Source organism: Chionomys nivalis, chromosome 21, assembly GCF_950005125.1.
Source record: "Chionomys nivalis chromosome 21, mChiNiv1.1, whole genome shotgun sequence".
Classification (NCBI taxonomy): domain Eukaryota; kingdom Metazoa; phylum Chordata; class Mammalia; order Rodentia; family Cricetidae; genus Chionomys; species Chionomys nivalis.
This window is the reverse complement of record NC_080106.1, coordinates 4437154-4458480: the sequence shown is the minus strand read 5'-3', so window position 1 is coordinate 4458480 and position 21327 is coordinate 4437154. Positions and strand designations below refer to the sequence as shown.

The 21327-nt window shown below is 45.0% G+C and overlaps 1 protein-coding gene across 1 annotated transcript in view; it reads left to right on the top strand.

Annotated features, from left to right (window-relative positions):
• Sprtn (SprT-like N-terminal domain) overlaps nt 1–21327 on the top strand; it is a 164535-nt gene that overhangs the window by 85130 nt on the left and 58078 nt on the right. The window lies entirely within an intron of this gene.

Here is a 21327-nt window from a genome sequence, read left to right as displayed (position 1 = left end):
GCACTAATAAGTCATGAGGACTCTGTAGCCAACAGGATTTATCATGTCTCTTCTCGCCTCTGAGCTGTTTCTGTGCAGAGGGATCAGCTTACATGGCACCTGTCTTATAGTCTTTCTTGGCTTCCTCCCCAATGTCTGTAGCCAAGATACTCAGGAGGTCTCCCCTGGTTAAATCTGATCTCTATTAACCTGGATGGACTTCACAGCCTTTCGTTTCTTTTTTTTTTTTTTTTTGGTTTTTTGAGACAGGGTTTCTCTGTGGTTTTGGAGCCTGTCCTGGAACTAGCTCTTGTAGACCAGGCTGGTCTCGAACTCACAGAGATCCGCCTGCCTCTGCCTCCCGAGTGCTGGGATTAAAGGCGTGCGCCACCACCGCCCGGCTCATTTCTTTTTGAAAAAAACCATAACCTCTTCCCCAACATAATACATTTTTTGACTTCCATTTTAAAGTTAAGCCTTCCCTAAAGTACATAGGTTGGTTCAATTCAGCAGTTCCTTCCACAGTCCAGAGTCCTTCAGCAGCTTCTGTCTGTTCATTAGCATTCAAAAGATTCAAAATTAACAAAGCACCATATAAGATCCAAACTCCCTGTGTTATACTATTTCCCATTCTTATGTGGCTTATTTTTTTATTTTTATTACTTAAGCCTACAAACATTGTTAAACCCACCTTAACCTGTTTAAAGTTTTTTCTGTTTGAACCTGCTCTACTGCTTATCTAGAACTTTCCCGTTTGCATGAGCAAAACCTTAAACTGCCGTGTGGCTTAGCTGTGCCCTGGTGGCTCAAGTCCACAGGGAGCAGCTAGGAGAGGCGTCTCTGTACCATGGCCCACACGAGAGACTGAGGAAGCCGCATTTGGCTTCGTTTTATGTGTTTGGAACCTTTTAAGAAAGCTTTTTCCCAGAAAGACAAATATAATATGTACTCACTCGTAAGTGACTTTTAGACATAACGCAAAGGAAAGTCAGCCTACAATTCACAACCCCAGAGAACCTGGACAGCAAAGAGGACCCTAAGAGAGTCATACATGGATCTAATCTACTTGGGAAGTAGACAAGATCTCCTAAGTAACTTGTGAGCATAGGGTTCATGGGAGAGGTAGAAGGGAGGGAGGGGAGCAGAGAAAAATATGAAGCTCAGTAAAAACAATAAATTAAAAAACCTTTCTCAGATCTCATGTGGAAATACGTGCCCCCACAGCGGATGCCATTTGTAGTGAGACTTTCTTGTTAAGACCATTGACTCCCCAATAATGACACAGAGACACATGATTAATTATGAAAGGTTAACAGTTTAGGATTGTTTCTAACTAGCTCTTACAACTTAAATTAATCCATTTCTATTCATTTAATTTCTGTCATGGCTTTATTACCTCATCTCCACAGTGCCCATCCTGCTTGCTCTGTGTCTCCTGGCGTCTCTGCCTTCTCCTTCCCAGCGTCTTCTGTGTCTAGAAATCCTGCCTGTTGGCTAGGCACATCTTCATAGTACATGAGAAGATTATTCCACAACACCATCCCTGGGTAGGTGGTCCTGGCTGTATAAGTGGGCTGAGCAAGTCAGTAAGCAGCGCTCCTTTGAGGGCTCTCTGTCAGTTCCTGGCTGCAGGTCTCTGCCCTGACTTCCACTGGTGATGGACTGTGAGTGCAGCATGAGCACTAAAATACACGCCCCCTTCCCAAGTGGGATTTGGCCATGGTGTTTTATCAAAGCAATAGACACCATAAGACACTTCAGAGGCTTAGGAACACCATGGAAAAGGAGGTGCGAAGAATGAGTGTTAGGACTGGGGGAGGGGGGAGGGCGCTGTGAAATTCTGCCTTATACATAGGACACAGTCTTTGCACTCACGAACTAAGTGCACAGGGTCCAGTCAACAAGCTCAGTCAGCCTTCCAGAAGGCAGCACGGAGCACGCTCAGTGGGGAGGGAAAGGACCCAAAGGTGGGAGAGGGGCTGTGGGGTGGGGGGGGGAGCCACAGTGGGGGAGGACAGGAGAATGCAATTGGGTTGGATGTAACCAATGTATACATATATGAAATTGTCAAAGCATAAATCAAATTTTTTTTTTTTTTTTTGGTTTTTCGAGACAGGGTTTCTCTGTGGTTTTGGAGCCTGTCCTGGAACTAGCTCTTGTAGACCAGGCTGGTCTCGAACTCACAGAGATCCGCCTGCCTCTGCCTCCCAAGTGCTGGGATTAAAGGCGTGCGCCACCACCGCCCGGCTTCAAATTTTTTTTTAAGAAAAGGATTTTCAATAAATGAAGTTAAAAAAAAAAAAGAAGCCAATTTTAGGGGCTGGGGAGATGATGGCTCAGCAGTTAAGAGCACTTGATATTCTTGCAGAGGACCCAGGTTAAATTTCCGGCACCCACATGGCAGCTCACAACCATCTGCAATTCCAGTTCTAGAGGGTCTGGCTCCTTCTTCTGGCCTCTTTGGTCAGTGGTCATGCACACATGGTATACAAACATACATGCAGGTAAAACTCTCATACACATAAAATAAAAACAATAAATCTTTTTTAAAGATCATTGTAATTATAATTTTGGTATGTTTTATTTCCTCTTTGGGGGTTATCCTCAAGTTTAAATGGGATATAGTGATACTATATTAGTTAAAACATTGAATGCAATCTTTTATGTAAACTTTAAACAAGGCATGAAATTATTATATGACCTAAAATTAAATTAAAATGTTGCAAATATAAAAATAAAATAAATGAGCTGGGCGGTGGTGGCGCACGCCTTTAATCCCAGCACTCGGGAGGCAGAGGCAGGCGGATCTCTGTGAGTTCGAGACCAGCCTGGTCTACAAGAGCTAGTTCCAGGACAGGCTCCAAAACCACAGAGAAACCCTGTCTCGAAAAACCAAAAAAATACATAAATAAATAAATAAATAAATAAATGTTTGGGGATGTTATGGAATGCTTTTTTTCTTTCAGAAAACATTTCTTTGTGTAGCCTTGCCTGCCTTAAAACTGACTGTCATAGAGATCTTCTTGCCTCTGTCTCCCCAGTGTTGGAATTTAAGGCCATCGCACCTGGCTGTTGTAGAATTATTTATTTTATTATTTTCAATTATGCATAGGTGTGTGTATTTGCATGTGAGCGCAGGTACTGGAGGAGGCCAGAGGCATTGAATCCCTTGATTTATAGATGGTGTGAGCCTCCTGATGGACATCTGGAAGATGGGCAAGCACTCTTAACCACCGAGCCATCTCTCCAGCTGTGTTGTGGAACTCTTGAAGAATAAATGGATCCTTGGGAATGTGTGGCTATTATACTTCAGTTTATGTAAATTCGCTAGTAACATCGTTCTGGAAACCTGGGCTGACTCAAATCCTCAAAAGAAAAAATGGAGGCCTGTTGTGGTGGCTCATGCCTTTGTTCTCAGCACTTTGGAGGCAGAGGAAGGAGGATCTCTGTGAGTTCAAGGCCAGCTTGGTCTACAAAGTGAGTTCCAGGACAGCCTGGGCTGATACACAGAGAAGCCCTGTCTCAAAACAAAAAGAAAAGAACAGAAGAACACCCAGGCATTTACTCAACTTCTATCTTTCAGGATTATGTGGGCAGAACGTAATAGGTTTGTGTCTATGCATTTTTCCAATGCATATACTTAACGTAAATCTTCCCTACATGGACATGTCCGTGTCGCAGATGTACACGTTGAAATAGCTGTGCATTACCTTGCAGGAACTCCGCACACAATACGAATGCAAGGGCTTGGTGATTGAATGCTGTCACTTAGGCAGCTTAAAGGAGCTCTCACTTAAGCATCTATTTCTGTGTTGCTCTCTGTCCATTATCACTTAATCACCCCCATTATGGAAATGAGGGAGGAGAGGCCCAGAGGGATAAAAGCACACACCCCAAAGCATGAAGCTTAACTTCCTGGTGGACCCAGGCCATCTGCCCTCTCCAGTGAGCTGCTGCGCCCCGCAGGGTGCCTGGAAAAGTCCTGCTGCAGCTCAAGGATGGGTTGTGTTTGCCTCAACACAACTTTCATCCTCAAAGATGACATTAATGGGACATGGCTGTGAACGTCTGAGGGCAGAACTTAAAGCTGCTTGTGACTTGCCCAAAGCCACACTCTCTTGTCTGGCAGTTACTTGTTGATCTGAGAACCAAGAGGTCTTCGTGAAATAGTTGATCAGGAGAGAAGACATCTTCATGGCCTTAAAACGCACAATCGTGGCAGATGCTGATTGCTGCTCGAAGTTCCAAGGCTTATCTGGAGTTGGAGAGTTCTGGCAAGATTAAAGGGGCGCATTTCATTCAGCTCTCACATCCCAGATAAGGGAGAGTTTCTTTTCTCTTTTTCTTCAACTGTCTTGCTGAAGCGGAGGCAGCTGTGAGATTAAGACCAGATGTTCTCAAGGAGCTTTCATCCGGCTGGGCTGGGTGCTGAGTCAAAGCGGCTGTGGGATGGAGATTCCCAAGTATGTGTCACTGGGAACGTGCGCTGAGGCAGGTAGGCTGTCTCTGCTCTGGGTGGGAGCCGCTGGAACCTTGGGCTGATTAAACCTAGGAAAGTTGCCCGGGAAGTTTCTGCTTGACTTGTGTCATAGTCATTTGTTTTGCCCAAACAAGTTGATTTATTTAGGCATGTATTGACTTAGCTTGGCTAAACATGCTGATCAAACCTAGTCTGAAGTCAGCAGAAAAGGGCCAGTCGTGGTGACCAAAAAAAAAAATAAGACGTGTCTGAAGTCAGCTAGCTTGACTAATCACGTCGAGAGGGAGTCCCACAGTCTTCACCCAGACTCTGGCCAATGCCAAACAGGACAACCATGGCAGATGTGTGGACAACACATGGTTTCATCAGTTTCTCTGAGTCTGACACACAGCGAGCATTGATTATGGATCCAAGTCAAGTTAGAATATTGTTATTGTAACAGGGCCCCAGACCTTAGCACAACTGAGTCCACGATGGAAGTACCAGTCAGGCTGTAAAACTCAACAGGTAGACAGCACCACCTGCCAGAATGAAAACAAAGACTTAATCCATCAAAGCCTATAGTTCTGGAAAAGCCTCTAAAAGTACTAATTTTGCTTTTTGGTGTCTGTAGTTCCAATTCTGGCTAACTGTTCTTATTAACTGAAGTACATCAACCCAGGATGTGATTGTGTGCTTAAAAGCTCACCCCGAGAAAGGGTCAGCGCTGTACTGGGATCCGAACAGCCGGTGTAGTTGCTGGCTAACTAACAAAGACTTTCTATCGGCTTAAACCTGTTTCTGAGTAGTTTTCTCTGGTGGATACCCACAACAGTTATCAAGTTTCTATTTTATGGAGAAAAACAAACAAACAAACAAACAAGTCTGTGCTTTGTAAGCAGAGGAGGGCCAGGGCTATATAGCTCAGTGGTCAAGAGATTGCCAAGTGTGCCCAAGGTCCTGGGTTTGGTGTCTAAGATGAGAAAAGGTGGGGAAGGCAGAAGCCAGTGTGGACTCCTGGCATCAACGCCCCACATCAGGAGGAAAAATTAAACAAGTTGCTGAAGACCCCTGGGGAAAATGCTGAGGGACCTTGAGGAGAAGTGTCACTACCTCGCATCAGCCAGAGGGGAGCTTCCGGGGGCTCCAGCCCGGGAAGGGCTGGCTGAGTACAGAAAGCAGGCATGCAGGAAAAGGAACTTGAGCAACCTCTTCTCCCTCCTGCCCCAGGAAGATCACAAGCCACAGACGCTAGGACCAGGGCCTGGCCCCAGGATAACACCAGGGGATCCCAGAGTCCTGCCGGCTGAACATGAGGACCTATGCTTGCTCTCTCTTCCCACGCTGCAGCCTCCTTCAAAGACTTTCATAGGAAATCCCTGACTGAAGGAGTCCCCCACCCCAATGGTGCAGGAAGCAGGGCTGGCGCCAGTTCCTGCAAGGTCCCTAAGGCTTTGCCCTGAGGGTCATCAACTCTGTGGTTTTAATATCACCAAGAGAAAGACTACATAGGCTGGGCTTTGCCCCTTCCCTAGAACACACAGCACAGCTAATTAGTAAAACAGACTGCATGTACCGTGTGAAGTCCGGAGGCAAGGCTGTTAGGAGCATTGGTTAGTCAAGCTTGAGTATAAGTAACAAACACTATCACAGAGGGTGTCAGTAATACAAAGCAGACACCGGAGGATGTGCAAGTTGGTGTGGTGGTACATTCCCATCACCCCAGTACTTAAGAGGCAGACACAGGAGGATCATTGCAAGGTGGAGGTTAGCCTGCTCTACACAGTGAGTGCCAGGCTAGCCAGGACTAATAGCAATACCCTGTCTCTTAAAAAAAATAAACAAACAAACAAACAAACCCGAGTAAACTAATGGGTGAAATATGTAATAAAGATTACAATAGGTGAGAACCGCATTGTTTTCTGTGTACCAGGCAATGTCCTATGTGCATTTACGAGTGTAACCCTGGTTGGCCTAGAACTTGTGGCCATCCTCCTGCCTCAGTTTTTTGAGTACTGCATTAACAGGTGTGTACCATCACCCCTGGCCTCCACACTCCCTATTCTCATTTCTTGTTTAGATACATTTAATTCTCATGGCACCTACGAGGTGGGGACTCTCCTCTCTGCTGCACAGAAATCGGGGCCTGGAGAGCTTGAGCAAACCCCCAAGGTAGAATTAGAATTTAAAGGTGGGTCTTCCGTTTGGTTACAGCCAGAACAGGAATGAGTGAGCGAGATCAAGGAGAGAGGAGAAGATGAGCAAGGGGAAGTATAGATGAGTCAACATCTGGATAAGGGTCCATGATACAGTGGGGGAGGGGAGAGAAGGAGGGGATGAAACCTTTCAAGGCGATGCTGATAAAAATCTGAAAAATTAAAGGTGAGAGCTTCCAGACTGACAGGGCTCAGAGCAGCCTAAAGGAGACAGATAAGGAAAACCCAAATCCAGCCCTATGTGCAGTGCAGGGGCCGGGCTGACAGGAAGACTTCCTAGAGTGAGTGAAACCATGGGCTGATCCAGTACAGCACAAACCGGGTGTGCTGACCCATTCTTATAACCCCGGAACTTGGGAGGTGGACATAGAGGATCAGGTGTTCAAGACAATCTTTTGCTACATAAAGAGTTTGATGCTAGCCTGGGCTACAGACTTTACCCCCTCCCCCCAAATACTAGAAGAACAGCTAGGCCAAAAACCAGAAGAAAGTTTATACAAAGAGTCCATTTTTCTCAAAGTCAGAGTAGCTTGACAGGACATGCTTGTGGGGGTGGGGATGAAGAGCGAGGGACTTTGAATGCTGGGATTGATAGGGGATGGAGTTTGAGACTGAAGAGGTCCTTTGTACCTTGAATCTTCCAACCAATCAAACAGTTACTGTCCCCTCTGCGGTCCACCTGCTGTGGACGCTCTCCTCTGGTCCAGAAACCAGGCTGCTCTGGGCTGAAACTTTGTTCCCATCACAGACAGAACATGTCTCTCCCCTCTTCCCCAACAATGATTCCTGATCAGGCTGGGATCCCTGCCCCTTCAGTCCACTTCTGACTTACCCGCCACAAGCTGACTCTGCTGGGTTCTGCTTTGCTGCACACAATTTGGGCTCAGCTCCATGTACTGGGCATGTGCTTCCCCACTGCCCACAGTCACACCTAGGGGCTGCTGAGGAGTGGAGACCTAGACAGTGAAGGAAGGAAGGAGCAGGTAAGCGAGCTCCCAGCAGAAGTCTCAAGAAGAATGAGGATCCTTGGTGAAGGGATGGGCCTGCTGAAGGATGGAGATTCTTGCAATTTTGGGAGGTCAGAAAGAACAGAGCTTCCGAAGATGACCTGATCATCTGGGAAGGACTCAGGGAAGTGAACTAAAGATGTCACCGCTCAGTCATGTGCCTCTCAGACAAGAAGAGGAAGACCAGCTGAGAACCAGGCACGGTGGAGCAGACCAATCTGTCGGTTGTTGCTACTCTGCGAGTTAAAAGTGGGCCTGGGGTCTATGTTCCATGAAGCGCTCTGATTTTTGTTGCTTTATTTGACGGACTTCATTTGCCATTTTTTGTGGGATTGTGTTTCCCATATAAAGAAAAGAACATGCCGAGTCACTAGATGATTTTTTTTGTTTGTTTGTTTTGCAGAGTTTAAAGATAACTTGGAAAACATATTTAAAAACAAGGCTCTAAGTAGATGATCAAAGGTAAGAGCCAGTGGTTTATTTACAGGGAAGAAAAAATGAATCTGATGGTTTCCTTTAGGCTTGTCTGCTGGAATACACCTCTGTGAAGCTGTTTCCTCTTGTTTCAGGGTGCTCTGTAGTACAGCCTGTACCAGAAGGGCAGGACAGCGCCTGCTTCTCTGGATCATGAGGAGCTGGTTTACCAACTGCCTCCAGTCAGTTAGTGCGGTTTCTTTGTTTTGCTTTTAAGAAAATGTGATTTTTTGGATGTATGAGTTTTAACTTTTTCTACTTATTTGTATTTTATTTGTGAGAGCTCTGCAGAAGAGGACATCAGATTATCTTATAGGCGATTGTTGTGAGCCACCGTGTGGATGCTGGGAACTGAACCCAGGTTCTCTAGAAGAGTAGCCAGTGCTCTTAACCTTTGAGCCATCTCTCCAGCCCAGATATATAGGCTTTCCATATATTTGATGTATGTCAATATATGTTTGGTGGATTGTAGTTCTTGGTCTCAAATTGTTCCTCCCCTCTTCTTTCTTTTTCTCCTTCCCTCCCCCTTCATCCTTTTCTTTGAGACAGGGTCTCTTCCTGTGGCTCAGGATGACTTACTCTTAATGCAAGCCTTCTTCAGCCTCTCGAGTGCTGGCATCAAGATATGAGCAGCCATGCCTGCATCTCTCCTGACTCCTTGACAGCCTGGCCAACTTTCACATGCATTTCCCGTGGGTATCTGACTCCTTTACGTATGTAATTGTTTTTTGAGACAGGGTTCCATGCATCCTAGGCTGGCCTTATCCCACTATGCAGTTGTGGATGACCTTGTCCTCCAGATCCTCCTGCCCCCATCTCCCCAAAGCACGGCTTACATGTATATGACACTATACTCAGCCCGAATATAGATGAACATATAATTCAAAACCAAATCTTTCTCTGAAAGACCTTAGTGTCTGTATCATGGTTTGTTAAAAAGATAAGAATTTCTCTGAACTTAAGATTACATTCAGGAAACTTGAAGGAACAAGCCCAGTGGAAGTGAAATTAACAGAATCCAGACTACAGAGCCCTCCGCTGCCCAAGCCATCTAGTTTTCTTCTATATAGACATAACCCTACATTGTGATGTGATTTAAAAAGAATAGTAAAGATTTGTAAACAAAGAAGACTTTTTTATGGTTCTTGAAAATGAACGATATGTTTCTGTGTATAACTGAATTTATTTCATGTACTTTTAAAATGACTTCAAATAATAAATATGCAATAAAATATATTTTTCTGTTTTCTTTTCCTGAAGTTTGTTATTGGCATAGGATGCCAACCACAGAGAACCAGAAACTGGACGTGTTGTTATCCTATCTTCTGAAAGACCAGAAAGAAAGCTAAAAGACTCAAAGAATATGCCTTGAAAAGGGTAGTAAACAGTTATGGTTATATTGGTCAACAATTAGACTAAAAGCCATGGGATGATTTCCTTTTAAAACTCAGACATGTTACTAACACTTTGGAATGGTGCCTTTATGTGCAATGTTTATGATAGAGACAGCTGGGTGCAGAAATGGAGGCTAGTGCCAGGGAGGGAGGGAACTCAGAAGTAAGGAACTCACTTTGCACTCATGAGTAGGCCTTGGGTTCTAACCCCAACACCGAGGAAATGTCAGATCAAGTAAAAAAAAAAAACAATCGAATCAAATCATATGGAGGTTTTCAGAATGAAGCTCATTCATTCCCACACCTATTTCTGTCACAAGTAATAAGGGAATTTAAAAGTGTTGCTGCATTCACTTATTTAGTGTGTGTGCACACATGAGTGTACATACCGCAGTGTGTGTACGGAGGTCAGAGGACACAGAGTCGATTCTCTCTTGCCACCATCTGTGTCTTGAGGCTCAGTCTCAGGTTGTCGCATGTGGCTGTAGGAGACTTTATCAGTCGAGTCACCTTACTAACTCACAATCAGAGCTTTTACTCTGCTTTCCATGTGTCAGCTCCCACCAATCCCCTTCAGTTAGTCCTCTACTGTGCCTTCCGCCAGGGCCACTCCCTTGCTGCCTCCTGCCACAAAGCCGCAGTTGAGCACTCTGCTCTCAGTGGCATTTTCTTCAAGCTTTTCTCTCAAGGTACTGGCTTCTTCTCATATGCTCCTGGTTCCTTTAGTGATATTTCTCTCAAGGTGCTGGCTTCTTCTCATATGCTCCTGGTTCCTTTAGTGATGTTTCTCTCAAGGTGCTGGCTTCTTTTCATATGCTCTTAGTTCCTTTAGTGATGTTTTCAGTGCCACAGCTGATGGCCCAACCACGTCTGGCCACCATGTTCTATTTTTAAAAATGTTGAGCCCATTCCCATTTCCCCGGTTTCTCCCACAGTTATTTGCAGTGCCTCAAGGCACTGCCTCCCCTCCAGTTGCTGAGCACTAGTCATGATGGGTGTGGGCAGGCGTGGGCAGCAGAAAGAAAATGGTCTGGTGGGAAGCCAGTGGTGGCAAGATATTTTTAAATAGCTTAAGATAACTACCTTAGATTTCTGTGCCCAGAGAAAATATCCTTTAACTAGGCTGAAACCAAACAAAACATATCACATCTTTTCTAAACAAAACCCAAGAGGTTTGGCATGAATAGACCTGCACAGAGGGAAAGAGCCAATAGTGCTACCCGAGTAGGAGAAAATGAAACCCCAGGTGGAAGACTGCAGCTGGGAGAAGGAATGAGCCTAAAGAGCATTGTGCTAAGTGAAATGAGCCAGGCACAGAAAGACAAATAATTCGTGATCTCACTTGTCCATGGAATCAGAAAAACATTACATGTGTGTGGGGGGGTGTTGGGAGGGTAGACTGGTGGTGCCAGGGGCTGGATGGTTTTTGTGGGAAGCATTGAGAGTTATAAGGTTTCAGTTAGGTAGGAGAGGAAGGTTGAAGACACCTATTGTATAAGGTGGTAACTATGGCTTATAGCATTCTATATATCCTAAGTATGTGTGGCAATGGATATACTAAATATCTTGATTCCAACAAAAATGTAAAACAAGGGACTAAAGAATTGGTGGTTTGAATAATAAAGCCCCTATAGGTTCATGTATTTGAATACTTAGTCATCAGGGAACAGTACTGTTTGAAAGAATTAGGAGGTGTGTCACTGGGGGTGGGCTTTAAGGTTTCAAAGGTCCATGCCAGGCCCCGAGTCTCTCTCTTACTGCTGCCTGCTAATCAGGATGTAGAATTATCAGCTACTTCTCCAGCACCATGTCTGCCTGCATTCTCCCAGGTTTCCCACCTCGATGACGACAGACTAAATATCTCAGAATGTAAGCTAACTCCAATGAAATACTTTCTTGGTGTCTCTTTACAGCAATAGAACAATGGCCAAGATAGAGTAATAAAAGGGGCTATTTGACTAGTATGCAGGACACCCTGGGTTCAATCTGTAGCACTTGAGACTAAAAGGAAGAAGGAAAAAAGAGCTACAGAAGCTCTATGTAATCAATATTGCTCATCTACACTGACAGCGAGAATAATAACCTCTATGGAGTCTGAAGCACACAGAAACACTTCGATTGTGAAGTAGCACCAAAAGAAAGAAAATGTCTTGATGTTATCTTCAGGGACTGTCCTATCCACATAGGGGGCAAAAGCACCAGGTAGCACTGGGCTCTGAGGCTTCTGGGATTGTGCTGTACACATTAGTTAACTGCTGGTAGAGGAGCAAGGAAGGCTCTGTAGTGATCACATGGCAGAGATAGAGAGGTGGGGAGTGACGACTTAAAAAAGAGTAGTCAAAGAACAGAGTGACAGAATTAAACAGGATTGCATTAAATATAAATGAAATAACTTGTCTGATTAAAATAGAAAAGTACAAGGGTCAGAAAGACACCTCCTCAGATAAAGGTGGTTGCTGCCAAGCCTGATGAGTTGAGTTCAATCCCCAGTATCAACATGGAGAAGGACAGAATCAAATCCTGGAAGTTGTTCTCTGTCCTCCATGTGTGTTGTGGCATGTGCATGTGTTTCCCCCCCCAATAAAAATAAATAAAATAAAAAGGGAAAAAATTTAAGTTACCTCTACCCACTTCTAGTCAGCTGTATTTCCTACCATAATAGAGGTGACTAAAATACAGAACTGACTTAAGACACAGCTAAATCTACAAACAAAAACCCAGCCACCCCTGAAACAACCCCTTCCCCAAAACAGCAACAAAGATAGATGGACTACATACAGGTCATGTCTTAATAAAATATAGGTCAAATTAATTCCAAAACACACATATACTGCATTGCGTAGATGTGGTTTATTTGCAACTTACCTGAATACATAGTTTCAATGTTCCCTCTGTAGCCAGGCTAAGCCACCTGATACATTGTTACCTCTGTGTCCGGGCTATGCTACCAGATACATTGTTTCCTCTGTGTTGGGGCTATGCCACCAGATACATTGTTTCCTCTGTGTGTGGGGGGCTATTCCACTAAATACATTGTTTCCTCTGTGTTGGGGCTATGCCACTAGATACATTGTTCCCTCTGTGTAGGGGCTATTCCACTAGATACATTGTTTCCTCTGTGTCGGGGCTATGCCACCAGATACATTGTTTCCTCTGTGTGTGGGCAATGCCACGAGATACATTGTTTCCTCTGTGTTGGGGCTATGCTACTAGATACATTGTTCCCTCTGTGTCCGGGCTATTCTACTAGATACATTGTTTCCTCTGTGTAGGGGCTATGCCACCAGATACATTGTTTCCTCTGTGTCGGGTCTATGCTACTATATACATTGTTTTCTCTGTGTCGGGCTAAGCCACTAGATACATTGTTTCCTCTGTGTCGGGGCTAAGCCACTAGATACATTGTTTTCTCTGTGTCGGGGCTAAGCAACCAGATACATTGTTCCCTCTGTGTCGGGGCTATGCCACCAGACAAAATGTAATAGGACTTTGGCTAAGGTTAAAGGGAGACAAATGTCACCTAGAGAAGAGATCAGCACAGGTCTTGAGGTTGATAAAAACAGGCAGAATGTAACACAGGCACAGAGGAGTGGAGGAGCAAGGACAGACTGATGGATGGTCAGCTTTTTGCAATGCACTGGCCCCCTGGCCAGCGGATCTTTTATTTGGCTTACCAGGTGACCATCTGCCCTAGTTTCATGCTGTAGTGAAGGACCCCTTGTCCTCCCCCATACAGCTGCAATGCAGGAAGCTGGAACATGCCTGAGGGCCAACCATACAGGCTCTCAATGGAACAGAACACCAGGGAGACTAGAGGAAGGAAAGACATTTATTCCTCACAAGACAAAAACCAGGATGGGAGGCTATTTCCCAGTAAGAAGGTGCTCCAGGCCCATTGCCCATCTTTATGTAGCTGAGAACTTGACAAGGGTAGACAGACTATGTGAGTTTGCATTTGCACGCATGTACACACACACACACACACACGGGGGGGGGTTGTTGAGGGATTCTAAGAAGTAGGAAAGTCCCTAACACTAGATCTTCATGTACTTGTCTGATAAAGCATGCAGACAAAGATATTACATATCCTTGGGCTGGAGAGATGGCTCAGATTTTAAGAGCACTGGTTGCTCTTCCAGAGGTCCTGAGTTCAGTTCCCAGCCACCCCATAGTGACTCACAACCATCTGTAATGAGATCTGGTGCCCTCTTCTGGCATGCAGGTATACATGCAGACACAACACTGTATACATAATAAATAAATGTTTTTTAAAAAAACCTTTCTTAAAAAAAATATATCCTTTCTTTATCACTCAGGATCTAAAGGATGTGAATGACAGTGAGCACAGGTGTTCTAGAACTTCACCTTAAGGACTGGTTCTGCTATTGATGAGGGCTCTCCTTTAAAGCTGCTTGGGTACTCTGTAACCTTGGATTTAGAAAGCATGGGGATTAGGTCAGGGCAGGGTTGCCTGTTGGCCATGGAGATGAGACAAATGAAGCCTCAATTTGCTTAATCTTTGTGTACTCTTCCTCAATTCACTTCTGCTCCCATTCCTGCTCAGTATCCGTTCCATAAAAACAACCCAGCAGTAACCACTGTACCATGGATATGCTTCCTTGAGAAAGGAGAGAGCAGTTTACATAAGACAATAGCCAAGTGTAGAGCCAAGGCAGGGAGATGGCTGCTTCTGTGGCTGCACTGGGGACACTGTAGCTCCCTGCCTCCTACCCCGTGCTCCACCTGTCTTTGGATCACCCTACAGCTGGTTGGTACTCTTTGCCCTTGGGACCAGCCCTTTGTGTGTCTGGTGCCTGAATCCTCAACAGTCCTCTCTGTGCCCGGTTGACCTTCTCCTGATAACATGGCCATTGCCTGTGGTCTACACTGTAGCACCCACAGCGAAGGGCCTCTCAGGTGTTTCCACATTGCAGCTTCACTTTTCCCAGCATCTACTGTGAAACAGCACCAATTCCCTTCAGTTGTAAAGGTCAGAAAGCAGATGCCTCCACCTGCCTATTCAGTGGAGGCCGCCCAGTTTCTCAGTGTTGACACTTGGGGGTGGGGAACTGGGATGGAGATGTGCTGTGCACTGTAAATGTTTAGCAGCACCCTTGATCTGTCCATGCTGGTGCTGGCTGCAACCGCACCTCCCAGTTATAAAGAACACTTTCTAGACACTGGGGTGGGAGTTGCTGGGAATAGCACTTCAGACTCATTGCTTAACAGAACGCAATCTTTCTCATACAGTTCCTGAGGTTACAACTCTGAAAATGACATAAAAAATGAGGATCACAACACAAAGCTCCTTCCTGGTGTTCTATGGAGACTGGCCCTTACTTTTTCTGGCTTCCAGAGGGTTCTGACATTCCTTGACTTTAACCTGTCTCCAGCAGGATCATCTCTTAGACTTTTCCCATTGTCAAATCTCAGACTCCCTGGCCTCTTCTACCCCTTTAGATAATCCAGGACAATATATTCACCCTGGTGCCTGACCTTACTCAGATTTTTCAGAGTCACTTTTCCACAATTTCTGGGGATGACCACGTGAACACCTCTGGGAGTCACTATTTGAATTGTCACAACGGGGCTCAATGAGGTGTAGTGGCATTTTCATTTGTATTTTAGTAAATAAAGCTTGCCTGAAGATCAGAAAAGTAAAACAAGCACACTGGTCAGCCTTACAGACCAGGCAGCAACGACACACACCTTTAATCCCAGTAGCCACACTAGCTTGCCATAAAAACCAGGCGGTAGTGGTGCAGGTCCTTAATCCCAGAACTAGAGAGGATTATAAAACTGGAGGAGACAGCTCTCACACACAGTCTCATTCTGAGATTCCTGGGGGAAGGATTACCATTTCTGACTGAGGTAGAGGTAAGAGCCAGTGGCTGGCTGTTTTGCTATTCTGATCTTCAGGTTGAACCTCAATTTCTGTCTTTGAGTTTTTATTTATCGTGCTTCAATGAGGAGAGACCTTGAGAATTTAAGAAGGTTGGAGAGCAGCTGGGTGTGGTGGCTCACACCTTCAATCCCAGCATTTGGGAAGCAGAGGTGGGCGGATCTTTTTCAGTTCAAGGTCAGCTGGGTCTAAACTGAGACTCTGTCTCAAAGAGAGGAAAAGGAGGAGACGGAGAGAGAAGAAGAAGAAAAGGAAGAGAGAAAGAGAGAATGGGAAAGGAAGGATGGGGAGGAGGAAGGGGCAAAGAGAAGATGGAGGGGGGAGGGAGGGAGAGAGAGAGAGAGAGAGAGAGAGAGAGAGAGAGAGAGAGAGAGAGAATCTGCAGGCAGAATGCCAGTTCAGGGAATGACAGCAAGAGGGCCCTGGGCTCAGCAGTCTTGGGGATTGAAGTCCAAATAGGACAAAGCCGTTAGCAAGCAGCAGCAAGGGCAAGTGATGGGACCAGAGTCACACTGTCGGGTCTTGTGACAACTTTGTTTTTTGCCTCGAGGGGAGTAAGTCCTTACAAAGTTCAAGTGGTGAGCCACACTATCTGGTGTACCTTAATAGAATTTTGTTGGGCATTACATGGAAAGACAGCTAAAGAGTGGGCCAAATGGTACAGGAGCTGTCTACTACTGTGTAACAAACATCCCCAAACTAAATTACTTTAAAACAATACTGTTGTTTTTTCATACTGTAGGTTGGCTGGTGATGAGCAGGGCCATTGTGCTGTGGCATTCAGAGCTGAGTTTAGTTGACTGGAATGTTAACTGATGGCTTCATTTTTATACTTTGTATCTCAGGGGAGGCCAGTCAAGCCTTTTGTTCACTAAGGTAAGGACTTCATACATGGTGGCAACAGCTTTAGTAGAAAGCCTGGAGCTGAGCCAGCGTCACATTCTTGACATTCTCGGGATCAAGCAAAGTTAAAAGGCCAATTCAGTTTTAGAAGGAAGGAAACAGACTCTACTTATATAGACAATGAATGTTAGTTGCGGTTAGAACCCACGATATTTCAGATGCAAGATGGCACAGCTTGGGCTAAATCGGTGCAGTCTAGGGAGACTAACTGTGATCTGGGCATGTCTAAAAAGTAGAGCTCATAGTCTGAGTGGGTGGCCACAGAAAGGCAACATAGATTAATGGCTTCAAGCCACGTTCATGGCTGCTGCTCGTGGTGCAAGTCTTTAATCGCAGTGCTTGGGAGGCAGAGGTAGGCGGACTGCTGAGTTCCAGGCCAACCTGATCTACACAGTGAGTTGCAGGACAGCCAGGACTACACAGAGAAACCCCATCTCAACCCCTCTGCCTCCAAATGATGTTATCCATAGTTCGGGAGCATGGTCATGTTCTGGTGGACTCTCTCTGGTTTGCAGATCAATACCTTCTTAGCTGTGTTTTCACATGACCTGTTTTGGGTGTGCATGTAAAACAATTTCTCTTTTTATTAATTAATTAACATTAATAATTTTTGTTTTTTTTTTTTAAAAAAAAGTTTCTCTGTGTATCCCTGACTGTCCTGGAATTCAGAGAGCCACCTGCTTCAACCTCCTGAGTTCTGGAATTAAAGGTATGTGCCACCACCACCCGACATAATTCTTCTTCTTCTTCTTCTTCTTCTTCTTCTTCTTCTTCTTCTTCTTCTTCTTATTATTATTATTATTATTATTATTATTATTATTATTATTATTTTAAGACAATGTCTCACTGTATAGCCCTGGCTAACCTAGAATCTGTTTATGCAGACCATGCTGGTCTCAAACTCTCGTGTTCTGCCTCCTTCTGCCTCCCCAGAATTGGTATTTGAATGAAAAAAAAGAATAAAAAGGAGAGGAGAGGCCATGGCTGCTCCGTGGTGTGGGGGAGGAGAACGATTACTGTAGTTGTGTGGGAGAACGCAGTCAGGAACATCTGCGAGGATGATCCAGAGAAGACATGGCCATGCTGAGCTAGGCCATGTGAGGAGAGAAGGGGAAGGGAGAAGGGAGATAGGAGAATCAGGTGCAGCAGCCGGAAAGGTACAAAAGGGGTGGGTAAGCAAAATGTCTGGATTCTATAGGGGAGGTCCTCTGGGAGAAGGCCAGCTCAGCTCCTGGGGCTGGAGAGTTCAAGGTAAAGAGCAGGGTATTGGAGCCATACCCTGTGGTAGGTAGGGACTGAGGGATGCTGGGAAAACCTGGCCACCAGGTCTGCTTTGATAGGTTAGATAGGCACCGCAGCGGTTTGGTGGTACGTGCCACCATGCTGGATTATTTATTCTTGAACAATGATTTATTTATTTATTATCTATCTGTGTATGCACGTGAGCTTGTGGAGGTCAAAGGACAGCTTTGTGGTGTCAGTTCTCTTTTTCCACCACGCGGGTCCTGAACAGTGAAGTCAGGTCATCAGGCTTAGAGGCAAGTGTCTTTACCCTGTAGTTTTGGCTGTCCTGGAACTTGCTCTTTAGACCAGGCTGGCCTCGAACTCACAGAGATCCACCTGCCTCTGCGTCCTGAGTGCTAGGGTTAAAGGTGTGCCACCACAGACCGGCCCAGATTTAATCTTTAAGGCCTCCTCTAGTCTTCATTATCTCACAGCCGTCCTTGATCCAAACGTCCTGCTGTTGGTTAGAGCTGCGGCGTGGCCTGGAGTAGCAGCACAATTCCGTGTTGATCAACCAGGTTGTGCAAAGGGAAAGTAAGAGAAGTCAAAGATGGTGCCTGCATGTGTGTGTGGTTTGTGTGTGTGTGAGCATTTGTGTGCGCACTTAAAAGATCAAGCCAGAGAAAGGCAGACAGAGATCAACTGCCAGAAGAGGAAGGAACGGAAATGGGGGAAGCAGCTGAAGAAGTAGGTTAAGGCATGCTCGTATTTAATTATAGACATGGCAGCTTAAGAACTACATTAGACACTCAAGGAAAGATACTGAATAGACAATGTGACCTCCATATATTCTGGGCTGAAGATGTAAAGTGGGCAATTGTTACATACAGATGGCATTTAAAACCACAAGAATGGGATCAGCAAGAGAGGGTCATCTCGAGGAATTTTAAAGAACTAAGAATTTGCTGGTGAGGTAAAGGGAAATGTAGGCCATGTTGCGTTGGGCTTAGGTAGACATGCATATGTAAGCCACGTTATGCCGTGCTTAGGTGGACATGCATATGTAAGCCACGTTGTGCCGGGCTTATGTGGACATGCATATGTAAGCCACGTTGTGCTGGGCTTAGGTGGACATGCATATGTAAGCCACGTTGTGCCGGGCTTAGGTGACATGCATATGTAAGCCGCATTGTGCCGGGCTTAGGTGACATGCATATGTAAGCCACGTTGTGCCGGGCTTAGGTGACATGCATATGTCTAAGATTTAAAGTGAGTACAAAACGACAGCCTACAGAATGGGAAAAGATCTTCACCAACCCCACATTGGACAGAGGTCTGATCTCCAAAATATACAAAGAACTCAAGAAATTGGTCATCAAAAGAACAAATAATCCAATAAAAAAATGTAGTACAGACCTAAACAGAGAACTTTCAATAGAGGAATCTAAAATGGCTGAAAGACACTCAAGGAAATGCTCAACATCCTTAGCCATCAGAGAAATGCAAATCAAAACAACTCTGAGATTCCATCTTACACCTGTAAGAATGACCAAGATCAAAAATACTGATGACAACTTATGTTGGAGAGATAGTGGGGTAAAGGGAACAGTCATGCATTGCTGGTGGGGGTGCAGCTGGTACAGCCCCTTTGGATATCAGTGTGACAATTTCTCAGAAAATTAGGAAACAACCTTCCTCAAGACCCAGTAATACCACTTTTGGGTATATACCAAAAGGATGTTCAATTGTACCATAAGGACATGTGCTCAACTATGTTCATAGCAGCATTGTTTGTCATAGCCAGAACCTGGAAACAACCTAAATGCTCCTCAACCAAAGAATGGAGGCAGGGAGAGGAGCATAGAAAAATGTAGAGCTCAATAAAATCAACAAAAAAAATTTAAAAAAGGAGCCAGCGGTGGTGGCACACGCCTTTAATCCCAGCACTCGGGAGGCAGAGGCAGGTGGATCTCTGGGAGTTCGAGGCCAGCCTGGTCTACAAGAGCTAGTTCTGGAATAGGCACCAAAGTTACAGAGAAACCTTGTCTCAAAAAAAAAAATTTAAAAAGGAAAGCTCTCTGGATTACGGGGAGAAAAATAATTTTTAAATTTTTAAAAACGAATGCTTTCTGTCACTTTAAACAATTAAAAAAAAAACAGGTCTTACTCTGTAGTCCAGACTGGTCTTGAATTTGCAGTGGTCCTTTTGCCTCTGCCTTCCAAGACCTGGGATTATTGGTATTTGCCCCCATGCCTGGTTCACTCTTTAATAAATAATAATATGCTTATTGAAATAAAATTGATAAACCATAAAATTTACATAGTGATCAATTGGAGAACTGTTAGTATTATTATAGATTTGTGTTACCTTCAAGTTAAATTACTAACCTGTGAAACTGAGAAAAAAAACAAAACAAAACAACAACAACAAAGACTTTCCAAGTTCCCACACCCAACCTAAAACTCTAACTCAAGTCTCTGTTCTTCTACCATGATCCCAATCCCTAGTTTATGTAATAATGATGTAAAGGAGACGCTGAAAACACCAGCGCTTGAGCGCCTGTTACCTGATTTCCCAAAGCTGAACGCTAGTTGATACATAACATTTCCCCTGTAAAGGTGACTGGGGAGGATTGCCACAGAATAACAGCAGGTGCCTCTGTAAGGCTTCTGGCTTCCCCCAGTCCAAAAGAGGCAATTACAACAGAGGGAGGGACAACATTCCAGGCTTTAGATGTTACAAGTCCTCCTCCTTTCCATGACTTAGGGTGGCAATGACCCTTTAAAAACAAACAACTGTTTGACCGTGTACCGACACCATGTGTTAGTGCCTGAAACAATCAAAGAAGGAGGCGGAAAGGATTCTCCTGGCAGAGTACCACAGCTGCTGAAAGATGTCCCGGCAAAGATATAGCTCGCTGGGACACTGGGGAGGCCTGGGGTTAAGTACATATGCAAATTAGTGCTGGGAAAATGCTCAGGGGATTTACCTCCCTTAAATACCCTGAGAAGTCACGACAGGTGATGAAACTCTGGCTCCATGAGAAGGAATGGGGGCAAAAAACCAGTTCAGGTGGCAGAGCTACAGCTGAACCAGGGAGTGGACTGCTGGAGAAGGAAAAGGAAGATTCAGGCTTTGGGAAGTGAAGTCTTGGGAGAGGATGATAAATTAGCACACACTGTAAGACTGCTACAGGGCTGCTTTCCCTCAATCATGCAGGAGGTTAGTTATGCTGTTGATATCAGAGCAGTCTCTCTCTCTCTCTCTCTCTCTCTCTCTCTCTCTCTCTCTCTCTCTCTCTCTTAAAATCATGGTTGGGTCACATTTTTGTTTTTCTGTTTGTTGCTTCCATGTGTGTGCCATGCATGCATGCATTATGTTCATATATGTATGTTTGTGTGTATGTTCAAGCCAGAGGAACCATGGAATATCTTCTGTGATCGCTATCCCCCTAGTATATAGAGACAGGGTCTCGTGAACCTAGAGCATGTAGGCTAGTCTTCCCTGGGGATCAATCTCTGCTTTCCCTGAAATTACCGGCAGCATGTTGCATCCATCTGGCTTCTATGTGGGTGGAAGACAAGAGCTTGACTCACCTGGCCATCTCCTCCCTTCCCCGGAGTATTTGTGTGTGTTTGTATGAGCGTAATCTCAGGTGTTCTTCCTCAGGTGTTACCCACCGTTGAGTGTTTTAAAGACAGGGTCTCTCACAGGCTCAGAATTTCCCCAGTGTGCCAGACTGACTAGCTAGCAGGCCCAAGGACTGAT